Raw genomic sequence first — 11,633 nt, 5'->3', positions numbered from 1 at the left:
TAGGGCTTTAAAGACCAAATCTAATGTTAAAACAAATATAGAAGACTATAGTTAACAAACAAGGTTTTTTTAACTGGCATGTGCAACGTACACATTAGAGAGGGAGGGAGGTCAAAGCCCTCTAATGGTTCATACAACCTTTTATGGTGACCAAACATAGCTATCCATAGCTATAGATGTAGCGCAATTAGGGTTGATCATGACAGTATGTTTTTTATGGCATTTTCTTCCTTGCTTCCTTCTTTTTTCTCTCCTCTCCTTGGACTTCATGATGCCTTATCAAAAATTTTGAATTATCCTCTCATTTTATTATTATTTTAAATTTTATTTTTATTCTTTTGATTGCAAAATTTTTATTCTAGATTATTTTGTAAAATTAATATTTTTTTTTCAATTTCACCATTCAATAAAAAAAATAAAGGTTGTCCACTTGTTTTATTTTTTAAAATTTTATTTTCATTATTTTAATTGCAATTTTTTTTTTGTTTTGGATTCTTTTATAAAATTGATTTTTTTTTAATTTCATCCTAGTTTTTTTTTTGTTATAATCAAATTGGTAGAGCAGGAATTAGGTATTTAATAAATATAAAATATTGTTTTTTTAAAAAAAAGTGGCTAGGGCAATCCCTTTTTATTCGGGTGGTGTGTAAGGAGTTGTTTGGTGGACAAATAATGGTTTTTGGATCAATGTTAGAATCTTCTTGACGGCGCCTCCATTCTTAGACGGCATATGCGGCTAACTAATCTCTAGTTTGGTACCAATAACCTTTTTTCCCCCTTCTTTTCTCTCTCATCAATTTCCATGTCTAGCCCTCCAATTTTGCATGGCAACTTTTCAATTTGTTTTTTTTTTATGATTATTTGTTTTATTTGAAATTGTTTATAAAATTAGATTTTTTTTCAATTTTATCCTCCTTTAATTTTTTATTTATCAGATTTAGTCCCTATTTTTTTATTGCTATTTTTTTATCGAGTTACTTTTTAAAATATTTCTTTTTATGATTTCATCTTTTTTTTATCAGATTTTTCCTTATTTATTTGATTATTATTTTTTTTGCTTTGAGGAATTTTTTTAAATTGATATTTTTTTATTTTATCCTTCAACATTAAATTGATTTGGAGTTGAGCTTTTTGATTGAGTCCGGATCTAAAATTTAACGGGATATAAGTTTAGGAGATTAACTCGGATTTAAAAGATTCACAATGGTTTACTTGATTTTTTTTTATCTTTTTTAAACTTGTGTTTTTTTATTTTATCTTTCAACATTTATTTAATTAGAGATCGAGCTTCATTATTATTTTTTGTTTGCTTTCTATAGGATTTTTTACTAATTTTGAAAATGACATGAGTGATCTCTAATCTTTTTAATTGTTGTTTTTTTGTTAAATTTAGCTTTTTTTAAATAAATTTTGTTTTTGAATTAAATTAAAATAATTGATTGAATATAAGTTTGAGATGTTCACTTCATGATATTCTATTTGGTTTGCTTTTTGGGTCGTTACTCTAATAACGCGTGCTACTTGATTTGATGTTATTATGCAGCCTTTTACAGTGGCATTAGAACCGTCTCAATAAGCTTTCAAAAGACTTTTATTTCTTCTTTTTTTAAGTATAATATTGACAACTAATTTTTTATAATTAATTATTGTCAATGTTTTTTATTCACTTTATTTATTGACAATGCTTTTTTTTAATTATTAAAGTAATCAAGTTTATTAAACTCAGTTAGGTAAAAGACCCGTGTTTCATTCCTTTCTTGCTTCTTTAAAAATGTAAATATTGCTTAAATATTTTAAAAAATTTTAACCTGACCTGCATGTTACTACTGGCCACCAATCTAGTATTTTTCTATCAAGTTTGGTTGTTCATCAAGTCTCCAGATGATTCGGCTTTCAATAGCAACTCACCATTTTTTGTTGTTTTTACATTCGGACTCGTTGATTAATCATAACTGAAGCGGAAATTGTGAGATACCTAAAACTTCTTGCCATGATTTCCTCAAGTGTATCGAGATCAATACGAGACGGAATTGAAGGCTTACCCCTTCATCGACTAGTACGGAATTTTACAGCCCAGCTACCATTATTAAAATGACATGGCAAAAACAAGAGTAATGAATGCAGCACAAAAGTTTTTTTTGCAATGCTACTACAATCATTAATTATTGCAAATGCATAATACTGTGATGATAACATACGAGCCCCAAAAATAAATGTCCCATATCACGGACAAAAGTTAATTTATACTTAATGGAACACTCTATACTGAAATGCCACATTAGAATTTTCCGGGAGGGAAAATAAAAGAAAGAAAAATCTTTCTATCTGACCTGATTTGCATTATACAAGAGTGACATTGCTAGCCTAGAAAGAGGAGAGAAAAGGTCGGCTCAAGTTAAATGCAAATACAATCTCCCTGCAAGCCTAACTTCCCTTCCATGACTTGCAACTCTTTGTATAGCAGGTTTTAATTGATTACAGCAATCTGCCCCTGACCTCATCCGCCAAAAAAAACAAATAGCCAAAGTAGAAAGAGGAACAATCACTGGACTGACAACTCAGCCGCTTGATACAATCTCGTGAATGGTATCACTGACGGCTTCATCCTCAGATCTAACAGCCAGTTTCATTGCAACATCCCTAGAACCTTGAATTCCAAACTGCAACCGCACAAGCACCCTCACGTTGCCTAGGAAAACACCAGATAGTAGACACGTGTGTGACCTTGAATTGGTTGCAACAACCTCTGTTCCCTGAACACCACAGAAGACAAGAAAATATATAAGAACATCAGCTAAAAGAGATTATAGGGACGTATTTCCAACAAGACTTCAAATATCAAATAATGATATCATACTTGAAAAAACCAAAAAGGACCACTAAATGATAAAAATAGTTCAAATTGAAGGTCTCATTAGCATTATGCAGTTAATGCGGTCCTATGCAGCTCAAATATTGCAACTCTAATCATCAAGGGATAACAGCATAGTCTTCATCTTGCATATTTATGAAATGATATCAGAATACCAGCATTCAGTGTGATTGACTTCAGAAAGATGATCAGCGATTTTCAAGAATAGGATAAATTTATGGAACGATATCAGAATACCAGTATTCACACTCCAATAGAATGGAACTTTCACCTCTCCGGCTATGGCCTGATTTCTTAATTCAACTTAAGAAATCAAGTGGTTCTGGTCCATTTTTATTTTTTTTATAGATAGTCAAATTTTCAGTAATTAACTTCATTGTGTAATCACATAATGATAAACTAACCTCACAAGGCTGCATGCCAAGAAGGTTGATGACAGCGATAACAGCTTCAGCCAAGTTCTCCCTTGGGCCAAGGCCATATTCATCCACATGCTCAAATTCATCTCCCATGCTTTCCCAAGCATTCCTGAAATTGGAGACTCCGACCTTCATCATGTAATCTGCTGCAACAACCTCAAGGTCCTCCAGTTGGTATTCATCTTCAACGCCATCCTCCTCTGCATCACCAGTAGTTGGATCAACCTAATAGAAAACACCCAATACAAAAGAGTCAAAAAATTATACCAAGAACTATATAGTGGTTGTGAACAGAAAAATATTCCAACAAACATTTGCATATCTTTTGAATAAACTAAACCAAATATCTAAATGAAATTACTTCGTTTTCTGTGAGAGCAAACAATTCAAACCAGTTTAATACATCAAAATAGCAAATTAACCAAGTTAAATTACAAAAAAGTTTCATGCACAATAACTTAGAAAAAGCAAATGCATGCATCGTCACGAGAATAAAGCAGGAAAATGTACCTCTTTAACAATGAACCTCAATGTGTTTGAAAACTTTCCTACAGCAGTGATTTCCTCAGGCTTCTCAAATGCCACAAAGGTTTGTCCAGGTGTATCATAAGGAAGAGATCGTAAAGGCTTGGATGCTACTTCTGCAAAGTTATCCGCTTCTGACGAATCCACAATAACAGAGACCTGAAGTCAACAGAACAATTTGATAAGATAGAACCGAGTAGACAGAAAAGTAAATACAGCTCTCCAAACATCTCATTACATTTTCCAATAATTGCTCAGGAATCGTGTTGGTGCAGTTGTACTGGAACACAACATGCCTATCAAAGACGTGCTTAACAACATTAACTGCATATTCTGTTTCTGCTTCTGTAAGCTCCACAGGTGCCGAGGACTGTAGAAAGAAAGAAAGCTCAAATTTAATCATTCCTAACTCAGCAATTCAAAAACATGGTGTGCCATGTGGCTAATGTGGTGAGAAATAATTTGGATAAAGAACCTTGAAAAGCTTCCCAAAGTCCGAAAACTCTGGAATAGAGGAAAGAAGCCTTTCGTAAGCATCAACGGTAGATGGAGGACCAGCCGGAGGAGCACCAAGACCAGTTGGCTTTTTGCCTGGGGCTTTCTTCTCAGCAAGCGGCTGAGACTTGACTTCTTTTGGAACAGAATCAATATCAAACGGCTCTTCAGAAGGCTCCTGCATCAACAGAAAACACATGAGATGAATACAATAGGAGTGCAAAATGGGTAAGATAGAACAGAAAACTCACATAATTTTTCAAACTTGTCTCCAGATTCACAAGAGGGATATCCAGGTCTCCAAAGAGAAAAGTCTGTGTCTCTATCAGTTTCAACCACTTCACCATCACCGCCAAGTGTGCTGAGATAAAGTGTTGTTCTATCACGAACCTGCGGACAAGGAAGAGGAGATACTTCAAAAAAATAACATGTGAAAAAACAACACAAGTTTTTGAAGAGGTAGGATTGAACGTGATTAACAAACAGCGTTCTTTCAATAGGAGGCTCATGCATGTGCACACAAACATATTCATGGACTTAGACTCCATGAGATGTGTATGATGCTAAAAAAAGTAACGCGTCAATTTATATAAACTTTGCAAAGTGCACTATTCTAAAGAAGCTCACCTCATCATCACTGTCAAAGATACAGCGCCTCAACAGGACAAAAATTCGTGGCTGCAACACAAAGCAACAATAAATTTTCCAGCTCATGTAAGAAAGCAGTCCGTCTTCAATGAAAGTAGTCATACCAGATACCACAGGACACAAGTATGCAAAGATCATGCCCACAGTACCTTCAGTGCGTCAACCATAGCACCAAATTTTGCCAGAGTGCTCACAGCAGCAGCCCGGACAGTAGCATTCTCAAGATGCACACGGTTGTAGATATAGCGTATATATTTGCTGGGATCTGTGGTCTTTGGGCCTTCAATCCCCAAAAAGTGGAGTATCTAATAAGGCAAATGAAATAGCAACTAACATAGTTAGATGGGGAAAAAAGCATAACAACATCAATAAAAGCAGCGATCTTATGAATGATGAGAAATGCTACCTGTGTGGATAGATAGGTAAATTCACAATCTTCAATAAATTCACACAAATGAAGTAAACCACTTTCCTTTGCTTCAGGGATATCTCTGATAAGGATCACAATTGAATCTACAATAGCCTTTTTGTACTCAAATCCCCCTTCCTCCCTGAGAATGTTGCTTAAAAAGTTCATCCTGAAGGTAACAGCTAAGAACATTAGCACGGGCTATGTAACAAGGGATTATATATATAGAGTGAAATGTCCATGAAAACATATAATTTCAAACAATAAATTCTCGGAAATATTGCTTACAATGATCTATACTTCAAGGGAAACTTCAAACACAGTGACCTTATGGCTTCCACAACAACAATTTTGAACTCATCAGCTATATCTGACATGAAATTTGTTATCTGCTTCATCAAGCGATCCACACTTGATTCATTTCCTGTCTTAAGTAGAGTGGTGATTGCAAGAGTGGCAATGCTTCTGTTCTGGTCAGAAATTAAGCTCTCCATATCAATGTTGCAGTTTGTGACAGCCATGGGATGAGTCATGGCCACCTGCAAAATATTCAAGTCATGGTCAGCATATATGATGTGAAAATTTCCAAACAAGATGATGATAAATCTTTTCAGGTAATCAACATCAATGAAAATTGAGCAGTTTAATATTTCGCACACTCCTCTCGTGAACAAAACACAGGCACTTTCACTGGGACAAAGCACAAAAGTTCCAACAACCCCATCACCAAAATCTGATTCCCCGGCATTCTGGAAAACTACAAGAGCAATACAACACACTCCCTTGCACAAGCAATAACCCTACAATCTACATTACTAGCATCAGAACATTCGACCATAAAAACAGCCAGTCATAACTGAAAGTAAAATCATAACCTTGTTCAAAGTGCGGACAGCTGCAAATCTCAGCACAGGCTTGGAAGAACTCAAGAAGAGCTGGAGAACAGTGATCGCTGGAGTCAATTCTCGGTTTGTCACACCACTGAGCTCTGTAATTGCTCTGGCAGCCTCAAATATCACCATTTCAGCCTTATGGCGCAGACAACTCTCCAGAAAATCATAGAAAGGACGGTCCCCTGTTTGTGTGTTAGCTGACTCACGAATAACCTGCAAAGAGTAATAAAGCCATCATCGTAGCTCACATTAAATGAGTGACAAGTATCAAAATATATGTCTGACTAGAATAGACGAACCTGACTAGCATAACGTATTAAGAGGCATTGAGCCAGTGGTGAGCGAACAGTTCCCCTAGTCAAACTAGTAACCAACTTACTAACAGCAAGTCGATCGTTCTGTCGTATCTGCAAGTTTGGAAAGCACAAGGATTCTTTATGTCATTGATATGTTTAATTCTACATAGGACCTCTATAACAGTTATATTTCCAAGAAAGCAATGAGGCAAGGCAAATTAAACAAATTTAAAATCGAACATTAAATTTATTTCCTGGGTCTCAACTGTTATGTGAAATACAAACTCAGTAACATCAAGGCTGTTATGCAATGACCTTATGAAGAGCAGCACTTCAATTCTTTTATATATAAAATTTACAAAGAAACTCTCAATGCCACATCATTATATCTTCACTTAAACTTCTTCTACCAAGAAAACCATAGGTCATTATTTGATTTAAATCTCATAGGAGGTTCCAAATTAAGAAGAAAAATCCATTAATGCTGATCAAACTGGAAAATATACTTACCTGCTGGAGCAAAGCCAGTGCATGAAATTGTACAAGGGCAGCCCTTGACTGTACAGCTTCTTGAACCTCATTACTCCACCTTTTGACAATCTCTGGGTTCGTCTGAAAAACATTAACAAATATATTAGAAATTTTGGAGAGGGAATTGGAAAAGAAAACAGTTTGCTACAAGGGCAATTAACCAGTACCTGGAGTAAATGAATCCCACTGACCAAGGCTGCACTAGCAACCACTGGATTCTTGTCAACTATTGCTTGTTTCAGATATCGTTCGATCTGAGTAAGAAGGGTTCCATCTGTTATCCGACAAAGCACACGAATGGCATTTGCTCGGTACATATCAGTCTTGCTATTCATGTCCTTCATTAGGGAGCTTGTGACAATAATAACCTGTTGTTGATAAGGAACATAATTGGTCAGTAATCAATACTTTGTACATCTGCAAAAAAAGATTAGACTTGAAAACAAAGTTAAAGCATAGCATATAACCTCATCTGCTGATGGCGATAATTCCTTTATAATCAAATAAACCATTCTCCTCAAACCAAAATCTTTCGACTGGAAAAGCTTTGTCACGGAAAAGAAAACTTCTGTGGCTTCAGTCTACATAGATATTGAAAGAAAAATTAAGACATTTTTCCATGTATGAAGCTTTAATATAGGAATTATGAAAACAAATTCATCCAAACAGGGTCAATTACACAACAACAACTCTTTGAGAAAACAAAAGGATTTTACAATTCCTAAAATATTTAAGATTTAAGCTCTCTAGCAGAAACACTATACCTTGGTGAAGTAATCTCCTTGGTTCAGTAGATAAAGAAGCTTTGTGATAACCTGCAATGAAACAAACACACCAAACCCCGGAAACAAACTAACTCCGGTTATCACCTAAAAATACAAGCTACAGCAAAAGATTAAGGCAACAGAAAACAAAAACCTGAGAGCATCTTCTCGGATCAAGCTGAGGATCATTAAAAACCCTAGCTTCCTGAAGAACAGCGCCCTTCTCAATCCCCAAAAACGGAGAGTACTCTGCTGTAAAAGTAAACATTACATGGTTTAAATATTAAAGGCCAGCCAAAATTACACTCAATTAAAAAGTAATCCTCAAAGAATCTACGATTCTGAAGGACAGGGACTAATTAACAAGGAATTACACGAATTGGATCAATAATACAAAAAGTCACACTATATCACATTAGAGCATGTGAATTTAATCGGATTTAAATCGAATCAACAATCTACATTGTAATTTAGGGCTCGAAAACACCCTAGATAAAACACAGATCAGATCAATAAATCAAATCTCACAATCTCGGATCCGATTCTTAATCAAACAATACCTAACCAAACGCATTAAAATTATCCAAAATGGAACAGATCCAGAACCTAGTTACTGATCTGATTCTATCACCAAATATTTGGAAATGAACCCCTAAATTGAATCAAGAAAGCCTAAATCGAACAAAGAGAACGGTAAAAGAAACGGTGTCAGTTCGTGCAAAAATGTAACGAATTATCGAGAATCAAGACAAGCGGAATTACCTTCATCGTCGTGATCATCGTCTTTTTTCACGAGAGGTTGTGCCATCGCCAATTACGTTAATAAATTGCAGGATATGTGGTTTATTGCTTGATTCTCTTCTTACAATGAAGGCACGAGTGAAAGTTTTAGAAGAAGAGCTCTCTCCGTGTCCTGTGTGTCTTGTGTTTTGAAGAGGAGCGGATTAAAAATCTCATGGGAGTGAGTGATGTGGAGTCTGTTAGAAGTGATGCTATTAACAAATGAACGAAAGCCACGTTTATGTGGAACTGTTTTTCCTCTTTTCTAACCTCGGGATTTTGGGTTTAGCTTCTAACAGCCCGCTTATTTTTGTTTTTTGTATGTTTAAAAAAAATATTTTATTATTTTTTATTTATTTTTTAGATTATTTTGATTGATTTATAATATTAAAAATAATTTTTAAATAATAAAAAAATTATTATTTTAATATATTTTAAAATATAAATATTTTAAAAAATAATTATTACCTCTCTCAAGACCACAGTAATCACTCCCTTGCAATCTTGGTTTCGTACATTGGAGATACATCTAGGAGATAGTTAAACTGGGTTTGAGGTACCATGACAATAATACTTATTTGTCTTTAATTTTATATATATATATATATATATATATATATATATATATATATATATATATTCAGGTGAATTTATGTATATCTTAATTAATTTTATTAATTTTAAAATTAATAATTATATAAATCTTTAATTGTCTTAATATTTATGAGACTCGAACCGGTAATCTCTAAAGAATAAACCTAGAGTCTAATTAGTCATTAGCTTTACTGACTGCTTAAGCTATAATAACTAAATTTGATTTAAATCTAGATAAAAAAAATACAAAACAATATTATTTAAATAAAAATAATTAACTTAAATTAATTCAACAATACATATATTTTTTAAGTCATATATAGAATGGCTACCCATGATTTAAAATATGAAAGGACATTGGGTGTGCTTTAATTGTTGGTTTTTTGTGTCGTTTTTTTTAAAAAAAAAACAAACTTGAAAAATTTTATAGTGATCAAGGGGTAATTATTATGGTTTTTTTAGTTATTTTTTAAATTTATTTTGAAAAAATAGATAAATACAAGTATGAAAAAAAGTTATTTATAAAAATATTCTTATTATTATTTTTTTAATTTTATTCTTCTTCTCCCATGTTTATCTATTTTTTTAATGTGATTGTTGGGATGTAAATAATAGATAACACTACTTGCTACTATTCCATCCCATGAGCAGCTCAATTTTCATTGTGTGTGTACCGTGATTCGAAACAGCTCAATGTAAATAATAGATTCCCTACTTGCATATTCATTCTCGTGGCTACCTAAACATCTTCGTATCTGTGCTGCATGAGCTGTTGTCGTCATCAGAATTGCCAGAATTCTGGTCTTCATGTGCTTGTAACATTTGTTTCAAACTTCCATGCCTCTCTGGCGTTCCCATGCTTGTTTTATGGAAGGCAAATTGAACTTTGTGGCGTTAGAGCAATGTAAAGTCAAAAATATAAAAAGTATATTTTTTTTAACCCATGCTTGTTTTACACTTTTCAGATTAAATGCTAAATAAAATATCAAAATATATTTTTTCTCTAAAAAAAAATATTCTTACATGTCTCTCAAAAAAATTAAAACTAATAAAGTGGAGCCAATAAAAAAATAAATCAATTAAATAAAACAACAACATCAAACTTATTAAAAAATAAAAAAGTAAAGCACTTGCTTCTTCCACTTTAATACAATTCACTTTTCAAATAATTTTTTTCTACTAGAGTATATATAATAAAAAAATATATATTTATACTATTCAAAATACTATGTACTATACTGTGAAAAGGTATTTGCATAACAATTTAAAAATGGCTAATCCCCGCTTACACTATACATGCTATTGGTCAAAAGGGCAGATACTTGTCTTAAAAAATTGCTTTGACTGTGCCCGAGAAACACGTTGGCTTAAATGGGTTGCCAGCAGGAAATTGCTTCACACGGTAGACATTCAAGTAGTTGGGCCGCCCAGAGATAACATGACCGTATCTTGCCGCGCTCCTTAATTTTGAAATAAGATTTTCTTGAATGGGAAATAGAGGGTTAATATCAAGATCGCGGCGGCTAATCAAGATGTTAGAGATTCTATATAGAGTGACATTGATGTTAAAGATTAGAAACTAACTTCACAATTTAAATTTTTGAATTTAAATGATTTTTTTAATGTAGTATGTATTAACTAATTAATAAAAGTAAATTTAAAACAGTAAACTTTTAATTAAGATTATTCTTTATCTCTAATATTATTTTTCAATTCTCTTTTCAAAGAATTTAAAGATAAATAATTTGAATTTATGGGAGTTTATAAATTTTTAGGGGTTGAGATAAGACAATAATCAAATAAAGATAGCATTAATCTTTTATGGATATAAATAGAATTACGAGCATTATTATTAGTGATTTTTTATTCAAATAAACTAGGCATGTGAATGCATGTTATTTTTTTAATTAATATAGATGTTCGGGTCAGTTTGTGCGTTCCTCAACTAATTCCACAAACTCTAAAAAGAATGATCATATAAATCTTCAAAATACATGTCATTTTGATGCACTTATGAGTTATTTATGAGGAATATATTGCAAGCATAGTTATGAAAACCACTCCGCCCAACAAGTTAGATTGGGTTTTAAATAGGTAAAATTCAAGCATGTAACTAACTCAATTAAACCTGGATAATTTAACACAACTCAAGTAAAACCCTACTTTTTTTAATATTTTTTTATAAACTCAAAAAATATATAATTAATTTATAAATTCTTAGTCTCACATTTTTTTATATTCTATATTCATATTCTATATTTTTTTATTTTTTTGACTTGATTATATATGGTATAAATCCAAATTGATTGTTTTTTTTATCTATTCTAAATAAAATATTAAAATTTTAATTTTTTTTTAGTATAATCCTTTGGCCGGCTCAAATTCCCGGCCATGATTGTTGGGTGCG

At 32.8% G+C, this 11,633-nt stretch overlaps 1 pseudogene; it reads right to left on the bottom strand.

Moving 5' to 3' along the window:
* Positions 1 to 2,210: 2,210 nt before the first annotated feature.
* Positions 2,211 to 8,856, bottom strand: LOC133679939 (coatomer subunit gamma-like; annotated as a pseudogene).
* Positions 8,857 to 11,633: the final 2,777 nt, after the last annotated feature.

The sequence above is a fragment of the Populus nigra genome, chromosome 19 (assembly GCF_951802175.1).
Source record: "Populus nigra chromosome 19, ddPopNigr1.1, whole genome shotgun sequence".
Taxonomy (NCBI): domain Eukaryota; kingdom Viridiplantae; phylum Streptophyta; class Magnoliopsida; order Malpighiales; family Salicaceae; genus Populus; species Populus nigra.
Note: the sequence above shows the minus strand (reverse complement) of the source record. Positions and strands in the feature narration are given on the sequence as shown.